At 31.7% G+C, this 10,881-nt stretch overlaps 2 long non-coding RNA genes across 3 annotated transcripts; both read right to left on the reverse strand.

Annotated features, from left to right (window-relative positions):
- Positions 1-304: 304 nt before the first annotated feature.
- Positions 305-9,924, reverse strand: LOC123320798. Its single transcript, XR_006538802.1, has 6 exons — positions 9,791-9,924; positions 9,041-9,152; positions 8,808-8,940; positions 6,029-6,140; positions 5,746-5,849; positions 305-341 (listed from the first exon to the last, which is right to left on the reverse strand). It is a non-coding gene; the product is annotated as an uncharacterized LOC123320798 (long non-coding RNA).
- Positions 1,175-4,190, reverse strand: LOC123320799. 2 transcript variants are annotated; one of them, XR_006538803.1, is made up of 5 exons: positions 4,108-4,190; positions 3,812-3,929; positions 2,162-2,273; positions 1,936-2,053; positions 1,175-1,290 (listed from the first exon to the last, which is right to left on the reverse strand). It is a non-coding gene; the product is annotated as an uncharacterized LOC123320799 (long non-coding RNA). The 2 variants fall into 2 exon arrangements; XR_006538804.1 differs by lacking the exon at positions 2,162-2,273 and adding an exon at positions 3,103-3,214.
- Positions 9,925-10,881: the final 957 nt, after the last annotated feature.

Consider the following 10,881-nt stretch of genomic DNA (forward strand, 5'->3'; position numbering starts at 1 on the left):
TTAAAACTGAGATAAAAAAATAAAGAATTGATTCTAATCAGTAGGCAAGCATACCATTCTATAATTTCTTTATGCTCCGTTATGGGATTGATTTAAAGAATATTTTCAGAATCGGTGAGGGACGGTTAACTGTGTATCAACCCAAATTTAAATGAAAGCTATAACATAATGTGTATAATATTGAATGAAAAATTGTATAACAACGTACTGATAAAATATAGTTGATCGTATTGGAACTTACCTAGTAAAAAAATCTTGTCGTCTCGCTATCTGTTACCATTGGAGGAGCTGAAAACTTTCTTCCAGATAATTTTATCCAAGTGGAATTACTTCTTTTCTCTCTGAAAGAAATAATAAATGAATAAAACCGAATTGATATAAGAATAAGGAGATTTACGATTAGGATATTTTGCAATAATCAACTTTGAAACTTGCGAGATGTAATTTTTCGTGAAATAATGTTGAAATAATTATGTTAAAATGAAAATATATTGATTTGAACTCACATTCTGTTGAAAATTCATTCGAAATCGTCGAAAATCATTGGAAAGCACCGGAAAATTCTAGAATCGTATCGAAAACGTGTCGAAACTCGAAACGTATCGCAATAAGACCGGCGCGCAGGAGTATTAGCGATCTTTGACGAAGGTAACTAAGATCGTAATTATAACGATTATATCCACAGATCACAACAGGTGGGTAGTCTGTGATTATAACCAGAGAGAAGAGATAATCTAATCAAAGAGTATCATACTCTGCGATATAACCAGAGAGTAAAATACTCCTGCTAAAAAAGGAAAGAGAAATTTGAAAATTTCAAATATTCGCCAATATTCATGCTTTTTCTTCAATAATCATCATAATCGTTTAATTATTTGTAAAAATTTAACTAATAAATCAACTGAAAGTAACACGAATCAGCAAATAAATGAATATTTTCATTTCATAAGAATTCTAAGTGACTATTAATTTTCAACTCACCACTTTCTCTACATCTTCATCTTCCTAATCGTCACAATTTTGAAATTATTCATCTGAATTGTCCATTGCTGAAGTATTTCCTTCTCCTCCGATCGTCATCATCTTGATATTTTTTCTTCTCGGTCCTTTTTTAATCTCCTAATTTCAGTTTCAGTTATTGGTTTCAATAAGATTGAATTCTATTCGTAGATGACCTACCTCCAATAATATTCCGTGGAAAGTTTTGCTTTGCCGATTGTCAGAATTTATTGTTTTCCATTATAGGTAGGTATCGTTGATTTTGTTCCAGTGGAATTAATTCTTTTCTGTCTGAAAACAACAACCAATTGATAAAAAAAATTGATAAATGATAAAATCAAAATCAGAAAAAGGAAAATTGTCCTTGAGATATTCTGGAATATCCAACTTCGAAACTTACAAAATCTAATTTTCGCTGAAATAACGAGGTTAAAATGAAAATATATTAGTTTGAACTCACAATCTGTTGAAAATTTATTCGAAATCGTCGAAAATCATAGGAAAGCACTGGAAAATTCTAGAATCGTATCGAAAACGTGTCGAAACTCGAAACGTATCGCAATAAGACCGGCGCACAGGAGCATTAGCGATCTTCGAGAAAGGTAACTAAGATCGTAATTATAACGATAGATTATATCCACAGACTACAACAGGTGGGTGATCTGTGATTATAACCAGAGAGAAGAGATACAATAATAATCAAAGAGTATCATACTCTGCGATATAACCAGAGAGTAAAATACTCCTGCTAAAAAAGGAAAGAGAAATTTGAAAATTTCAAATATTCGCCAATATTCATGTTTTTTCTTCAATCAATCATTTAACATTGTATGAGTTAAAAAAAAATTACTGATAAGTCAACTGAAAATAACATGAATAGGCATTTATACCAAAAATTCATTTCATAAGAATTCACCCAAGCAATTTTCAACTCACCGCCTCATCTTCGTAATGATCACAAGCCATCACTTTTATTTTATTCATCTGAAGTGTCCATTGATTGAGTATTTCCTTCCCCTGTGACCGTCATCATCTTGATTTTCTTCTCAGTCCACTGCAAAAAAAAAAACAGTTCAATAAGTTTTAGAAATCCTCATCAATGTTTTCGTTGCAAGCCATCCTGGAAATGAAAAAGATTGAATTATGTTCATAGATGACCTACCTGAAATAATTTTCAGAGGAAAGTCTTGCTTTGCCGATAATCTAAAATTTATTGTTTTCCATCATAAGTTGCTGTAGTTGATTTTGTTCCAAAAGAATTACTTCTTTTCTCTCTGAAAGAAATAATAAATGAATAAAACCGACTTGATATCAGAATAAGGAAAATTGCGATTAGGATATTTTGCAATAATCAACTTTGAAACTTGCAAGCTGTAATTTTTCGCGAAATAATGTTGAAATAATTATGTTAAAATGAAAATATATTGATTTGAACTCACATTCTGTTGGAAATTCATTCGAAATCGTCGAAAATCATAGGAAAGCACCGGAAAATTCTAGAATCGTATCGAAAACGTGTCGAAACTCGAAACGTATCGCAATAAGACCGGCGCGCAGGAGCATTAGCGATCTTTGACGAAGGTAACTAAGATCGTGATTATAACGATTATATCCACAGATTACAACAGGTGGGTAGTCTGTGATTATAACCAGAGAGAAGAGATACAATAATAATCAAAGAGTATCATACTCTGAGATATAACCAGAGAGTAAAATACTCCTGCTAAAAAAAGGAAAGAGAAATTTGAAAATTTCATAAATTCACCAATATTCATGTTTTTTCTTCAATCAATCATTTAACATTGTATGAGTTAAAAAAAAAATTACTGATAAGTCAACTGAAAATAACATGAATCGGCATTTATATCAAAAATTCACTTCATAAGCATTCGGTCATGCAATTTTCAACTCACCGCTATCATGTGGCTGTATTGTCCATTGCTTGTGTTCCTTCCCTTCTGATCGTCATCATCTTGATTTTCTTTCTTTGCAGTCCTCTGAAAAAAAAAACAGTTCAATAAGTTTTAGAAATCCTCATCATTGTTTTCGTTTCAAGCCATCCTGGAAATGAAAAAGATTGAATTATGTTCATAGATGACCTACCTGAAATAATTTTCAGAGGAAAGTCTTGCTTTGCCGATAATCTTGAATTTATTGTTTTCCATCATAAGTTGCTGTAGTTGATTTTGTTCCAAAGGAATTACTTCTTTTCTCTCTGAAAGAAATAATAAATGAATAAAACCGAATTGATATCAGAATAAGGAAAATTGCGATTAGGATATTTTGCAATAATCAACTTTGAAACTTGCAAGATGAATTTTTCGTGAAATAATGTTGAAATAATTATGTTAAAATGAAAATATATTGATTTGAATTGATAGGAAAGCACCGGAAAATTCTAGAATCGTATCGAAAACGTGTCGAAACTCGAAACGTATCGCAATAAGACCGGCGCGCAGGAGCATTTTGACGAAGGTAACTAAGATCGTAATTATAACGATTATAAGCACAGACTACAACAGGTGGGTGGTCTGTGATTATAACCAGAGAGAAGAGATACAATAATAATCAAAAAGTATCATACTCTGCGATATAACCAGAGAGTAAACTCTCCTAAACCTGCTAAAAAAGGAAAGAGAAATTTGAAAATTTCAGATATTAGCCCATATTATTCATGTTTTTTCTTCAATCATTTAACACTGTATGAGTATTTTCGAAAATATTACTGATAAATCAACTGAAAATAACATGAATAGGGATTCATACAAAAAATTCATTTCATTAGAATTCGGCCAAGCAATTTTCAACTCACCGCTTCATCTTCGTAATGATCACAAACCACCAATTTCAAGTTATTTATCTGAAATGTCCATTGATTGAGTATTTCCTACCCTCCTGATAGTCATCATCTTGATTTTCTTCTAAGTCCTCTGAAATTAAAACAGTTCAATGAGTTTTAGAAATCCTCATCCCCAGTTTCTTTGCAAGGCAGACTGGAAATGAAAAAAAAAACAATATTTGATTGAAAATCTCCTTATTTTCGTTTTATGAAAGAGCCACTTTTTTGTCGAATTCCATAAGATCGAATTCTATTCATAGATGACCTACCTGGAATAATTTTCAGCGGAAATTCTTGCTTTTGCCTGGAATTTATTGTTTTCCATCATCTGTAGGTGTAGTTGATTTTGTTCCAAAGAAATTACTTCTTTTTTCTCTGAAAGAAACATGCAATTAATAAAAAGAAATCGAAATCAGAACTAGGAGAATTGTCCCTTGGATATTTAGCAACAATCAACTGCCAAACTTTCAAGATGTAATATTTGCTGAAATAATGAGGTTAAAACGAAAATATATTGTTTTGAACTCACATTCTGTTGAGAATTCATTCGAAATCGTGAAAAATCATAGGAACGCAATGGAAAATTCGAGAAATTGCAAATGTCCGACCAAAGCTAACTATTTCATGGCAACTGTTTTTGAATCTCGTATCGAAATGAGGCGGGCGCGCAGGCGCATTAGCGTTCTTCGAGAAAGGTAACTAAGATCCAAATTATAATTATTAACCACAGAAGAGATAAAATAATCCAAGAGTATTATACTCTATGATATAACCAGAGAGTAAATACTCCTGCTAAAGAAGGAAAGAGAAATTTGAACACTTCAAATATTAGCCAATATTCATGCTTTTTCTTTCATCAATCATCTAAAATGTATAAGTATTTTAAAAAATATTCCTGATAAATGAACTGAAAGAACATGAATCAGCATTCATTCAAAATATTCATTTCATAAGTGACCAAGCAATTTTCAACTCACCGCTATCATGTTGCTGAATTGTCCATTGCTTGAGTTCCTTCACTTCTGATCGTGATCATCTTGATTTTCTTTCTTCTCAGTCCTCTGAAAAAAAAACAGTTCAATAAGTTTCAGAAATTCTCATCAATGTTTTCGTTGCAAGCCATCCTGGAAATGAAAAAAATTGAATTATGTTCATAGATGACCTACCTGAAATAATTTTCAGAGGAAAGTCTTGGTTTGCCGATAATCTGGAATTTATTGTTTTCCATCATATATGTTGCTGTAGTTGATTTTGTTCCAAAGGAATGACTTTTTTTCTCTCTGAAAGAAATAATCAATGAATAAAACGAAATCGATATCAGAATGAGGAAAATTGTACCAGGAAATTTTGCATTAACCAACTTTGATACTTGCAAGATGTAATTTTTGCTGAAATAACGAGGTTAAGATGAAAATATATTAGTTTGAACTCACATTCTGTTGAAAATTCATTCGAAATCGTCGAAAATCATTGGAAAGCACCGGAAAATTCTAGAATCGTATCGAAACGTATCGCATTAAGACCGGCGCGCAGGAGCATTAGCGATCTTTGACGAAGGTAACTAAGATCGTAATTATAACGATTATAATCACAGACCACAACAGGTGGGTAGTCCGTGATTATAACCAGAGAGAAGAGAGAAATCAAAGAATATTATACTCTGTGATATAACCAGAGAGTAAAATACTCCTGCTAAAAAAGGAAAGAGAAATTTGAACATTTCAAATATTAGCCAATATTCATGCTTTTTCTTCAATCAATCATTTAACATTGAATAAGTACATAGTGAAAAAAAAATATTATTGATAATTCAACAGAAAATAACATGAATCGGCATTTATATATATATTATGTATATTCATAAAAATTAATTTCATAAGAATTTGGCAATGCAATTTTCAACTCACCGCTTCATCTTTGTAATCGTCACAAATCATCTGAAGTGTCCATTGATTGCGTAATTCCTTCCCCTCTGATCATCATCATGTTGATTTTCTTCCTTTCCAGTCCCCTGAAATTGAAACAGTTCAATAAGTTTAAGAAATCTTCAACACCGTTTTCGTTTCAAGCCACCCTGGAAATGAAAAACAATATATAATTGATAATCTCCTCAATTCCGTTTAAAGAAAGAGGTTTTTTTTATCCGTTTCAATAAGTTTGAAGATTGAATTATGTTCATAGATGACCTACCTGAAAAAATTTTCAGAGGAAAATCTTGCTTTGCCGATAATCTGGAATTTATTGTTTTCCATCTTAAGTTGCTGTAGTTGATTTTGTCCAAGTGGAATTAATTCTTTTCTCCCTGGAAGGAACAACCAATGAGCAAAACTTAAATCTAAATCAGAACAAGGAAAATTATCCTCGAAATTTTTAGCAATAATCAACTGTGAAACTTGCAAGATGTAAATTGTGTTGAAATAATTATGTTAAAATGAAAATACATTGATTTGAACTCACAATCTGTTGGAAATTCATTCGAAATCGTCGAAAATCATAGGAAAGCACCGGAAAATTCTAGAATCGTATCGAAAACGTGTCTAAACTCGAAACGTATCGCAATAAGGCCGGCGCGCAGGAGCATTTTGACGAAGGTAACTAAGATCGTGATTATAACGTTTATAAGCACAGACTACAACAGGTGGGTGGTCTGTGATTATAACCAGAGAGAAGAGATACAATAATAATCAAAGAGAATCATACTCTGCGATATAACCAGAGAGTAAAATACTCCTGCTAAAAAAGGAAAGAGAAATTTGAAAATTTCAAATATTCGCCAATATTCATGCTTATTCTTCAATCATTTAACATCATATAATTATTAGAAAAAATATCACTAATAAATCAACTGAAAGTCACATGAATCAGCAAATAAATGAATATTTTCATTTCATAAGAATTTTAAGTGACTATTAATTTTCAACTCACCACTTTCTCTACATTTTCATCTTCCTAATCGTCACAATTTTCAAATTATTCATCTGGATTGTCCATTGTTCAAGAATTTCCTACTCATCTGATCGTCATGATCTTGATTTTTTTTTCTTCCCAGTCCTTTTTCACGTTACGAGCCACCCTGGAAATGAAAAAACAATAAATATATGATTGAAAATCTCCTAATTTCAGTTTCAGTTATTGGTTTTAATGAGATTGAATTATATTCGTAGATGACCTACCTGCGATGATATTCTGTGGAAAGTTTTGCTTTGCCGATTATCAGAATTATTGTTTTCCATTATAAGTAGGTATCGTTGATTTTGTTCCAGTGGAAATACTTCTTTTCTCTCTGAAAATAACAACCAATTGATAAAACCAAATCAAAATCAGAAAAAGGAAAATTGTCCTTGAGATATTCTGCAATATCAAACTTTCAAACTTCCAAGATGTAATTTTTGCTGAAATAACGAGGTTAAAATGAAAATATATTGTTTTGAACTCACATTTTGTTGAAAATTCATTCGAAATCGTGAAAAATCGTAAGAAATCAACGGCGAATTCTAGAAATTGCAAATGTCTGCCCAAAGCTAACTATTTTATGGCAACTGTTTTTGAATATCGTATCGCAATAAGGCAGGCGCGCAGGCGCATTAGCGTTCTTCGAGAAAGGCAACTAAGATCGAAATTATAACGATTATAACCACAGACTACAACAGGTAGGTAGTCTGTGATTATAACCAGAGAGAAGAGATACTCTAATCAAAGAGTATCATACTCTGCGATATAACCAGAGAGTAAAATACTCCTGCTAAAAAAGGAAAGAGAAATTTGAACATTTCAAATATAAGCCCATATTCATGTTTTTTCTTCGATCAATCATTTAACATTGTATAAGTATCAAAAAAAAAATTAATGATAAATCAACTGAAAATAACAGGAATCGGCATTTATATATATTATGTACATTCAAAAAATTCATTTCATAAGAATTCGGCCATGCAATTTTCAACTCACCGCTTCATCTTCATAATCGTCACAAACCACCACTTTTATCTCATTCATCTGAAGTGTCCATTGATTGAGTAGTTCCTTCCCCTCTGATCGTCATCAACTTGATTTTCTTTCTTTCCAGTCTCCCTGAAATTGAAACAGTTCAATGAGTTTTAGAAATCTTCAACACTGTTTTCGTTTCAAGCCACCCTGGAAATGGAAAACAGTATATAATTGATAATCTCCTCATTTCCGTTTAAAGAAAGAGGTTTTTCTTTATCCGTTTCAATAAGTTTGAAGATTGAATTATGTTCATAGATGACCTACCTGAAATAATTTTCAGGGGAAAGGTCTTGCTTTGCCGATGGAATTTATTGTTTTCCATCTTAAGTTGCTGTAGATGATTTTGTCCAAGTGGAATTGATTCTTTTCTCCTTGAAAGAAACAACTAATGAGCAAAACTTAATCTAAATCAGAACATGGAAAATTATCCTTGAGATATTTAGCAATAATCAACTGTGAAACTTGAAAAATGTAATTTTTGTTGAAATAATGAGGTTAAAATGAAAATATATTGATTTGAACTCACATTCTGTTGAAAACTCATTCGAAATGGTCGAAATTCATAAGAAAGCACCGGAAAATTCTAGAAATTGCAAATGTCCGACCAAAGCTAACTATTTTGTGGCAACTGTTTTTGAATATCGTATCGCAATAAGGCGGAGGCGCAGGCGCGTTAGCGTTCTTCGAGAAAGGTAACTAAGATCGAAATTTTAATCATTAACCACAGAAGAGATAAAATAATCAAAGAGAATTATACTCTATGATATAACCAGAGAGTAAAATACTCCTGCTAAAAAAGGAAAGAGAAATTTGAAAATTTCAAATATTCGCCAATATTCATGCTTATTCTTCAATCATTTAACATCGTATAATTATTTGAAAAAATATCACTAATAAATCCAGTGATAGTCACATGAATCAGCAAATAAATGAATATTTTCATTTCATAAGAATTCTAAGTGACTATTAATTTTCAACTCACCACTTTCTCTACATCTTCATCTTCCTAATCGTCGCAATTTTCAAATTATCCATTTCTTAAGTATTTCCTTTTCCTCCGATCGTCATCACCTCGATTTTTTTCTTCCCGTTCCATTTTTACGTTGCAAGCCACCCTGGAAATGAAAAAACAATAAATATATAATTGAAAATCTCCTAATTTCAGTTTTAGTTGTCGATTTCAATAAGATTGAATTATATTCGTAGATGACCTACCTGCGATGATATACTGTGGAAAGTTTTGCTTTGCCGATTATCTGGAATTTACTGTTTTCATTATGAGTAGGTATAGTTGATTTTATTCATGTAGAATTAATTATTTTTTTCTCTGAAAACAACAAACAATTAATAAAACCAAATCAAAATCAGAACAAGGAAAATTGTCTTTGATATATTCTGCAATATCCAACTTCGAAACTTACAAGATGTAATTTTTGCTGAAATAACGAGGTTAAAATGAAAATATATTAGTTTGAACTCACATTCTGTTGGAAATTCATTCGAAATCGTCGAAAATCATAGGAAAGCACCGGAAAATTCTAGAATCGTATCGAAAACGTATCGAAACGTATCGCAATAAGACCGGCGCGCAGGAGCATTAGCGTTCTTCGAGCAAGGTAACTGAGATCGAAATTATAACGATTATATCCACAGATTACAACAGGTGGGTAGTCTGTGATTATATCCAGAGAGAAGAGATACTCTAATCAAAGAGTATCATACTCTGCGATATAACCAGAGAGTAAAAATATTCCCGTGAATAAAGGAAAGAAAGAGAAATTTGAAAATTTCAAATATTCGCAAATGATCCATTCATGCTTTTTCTTCAATAATTTAACATTGTTTAAGTAATTAAAAAAATATTTCTGAAACATCAATTGAATTTCTGGAAGTAACATGAATCAGCATTTATACAAAATATTTATTTCATAAGAATTCCAAGTGATCATGCAATTTTAAACTCACTGCTTGTCCTTTGATTAAGTATTTTCTACCCCTCTGCTCGTCATCATCTTGGTTTTCTTTCTTCCAAGGCTTCTGCAATTGGAACAGCTCAACAAGTTTCAGAATCCTCATCCCTGTTTTCGTTGAAAGCCACCCTGGAAATGAAAAACAAGAAATGATAGAAAATCTCCTCATTTCCGTTTAAGGAAAGAGGTGTTTTTATCGGTTTCAATAAGTTGGAATGTAGATTGAATTCTATTCGTAGATGACCTATGTGAAATAATTTTTTGTGGAAAGTTCTGGTTTGCCGATAATCTGGAATATATTGTTTTCCATTACAAGTAGATATAGTTGATTTTGTTCATGTAGAATGAATTATTTTCTCTCTAAAAGAAATATGAAATGAATAGAACCAAATCGATATCAGAATCAGGAAAATTCTCCTTGGAAATTTTGCAATAATCAACTGTGAAACTTGAAAAATGTAATTTTTGTTGAAATAATGAGGTTAAAATGAAAATATATTGGTTTGAACTCACAATCTGTTGGAAATTCATTCGAAATCGTCGAAAATCATAGGAAAGCACCGGAAAATTCTAGAAATTGCAAATGTCTGCCCAAAGCTAACTATTTTCTGGCAACTGTTTTTGAATATCGTATCAAAATGAGGCGGACGCGCCGGCGCATTAGCGTTCTTCGAGAAAGGCAACTAAGATCGTAATTATAACGATTATATCCACAGATTACAACAGGTGGCTAGTCTGTGATTATAACCAGAGAGAAGAAATACTCTAATTAAAGAGTATCATACTCTGCGATATAACCAGAGAGTAAATAATCCCGTGAAAAAATGAAAGAAAGAGAAATTTGAAAATTTCAAATATTTTCCAATGATCCATTCATGCTGTTTTTTCAGTCATCTAACATTGTATAAGTATTTGAAAAAATATTTCTGAAAAATAAACTGAAAGTAACATGAATTGGCATTTTTACAAAATAATCATTTCGTCTATTGATTAAGTATTTCCTACCCTTCTGATCGTCATTATCTTAATTCTCTTTCTTCGCAAGCTTCTGCAATTAAATCAGCTTAACGAGTTTTAGAAATCCCC

Source organism: Coccinella septempunctata, chromosome 9, assembly GCF_907165205.1.
Source record: "Coccinella septempunctata chromosome 9, icCocSept1.1, whole genome shotgun sequence".
In the NCBI taxonomy this organism is placed as follows: domain Eukaryota; kingdom Metazoa; phylum Arthropoda; class Insecta; order Coleoptera; family Coccinellidae; genus Coccinella; species Coccinella septempunctata.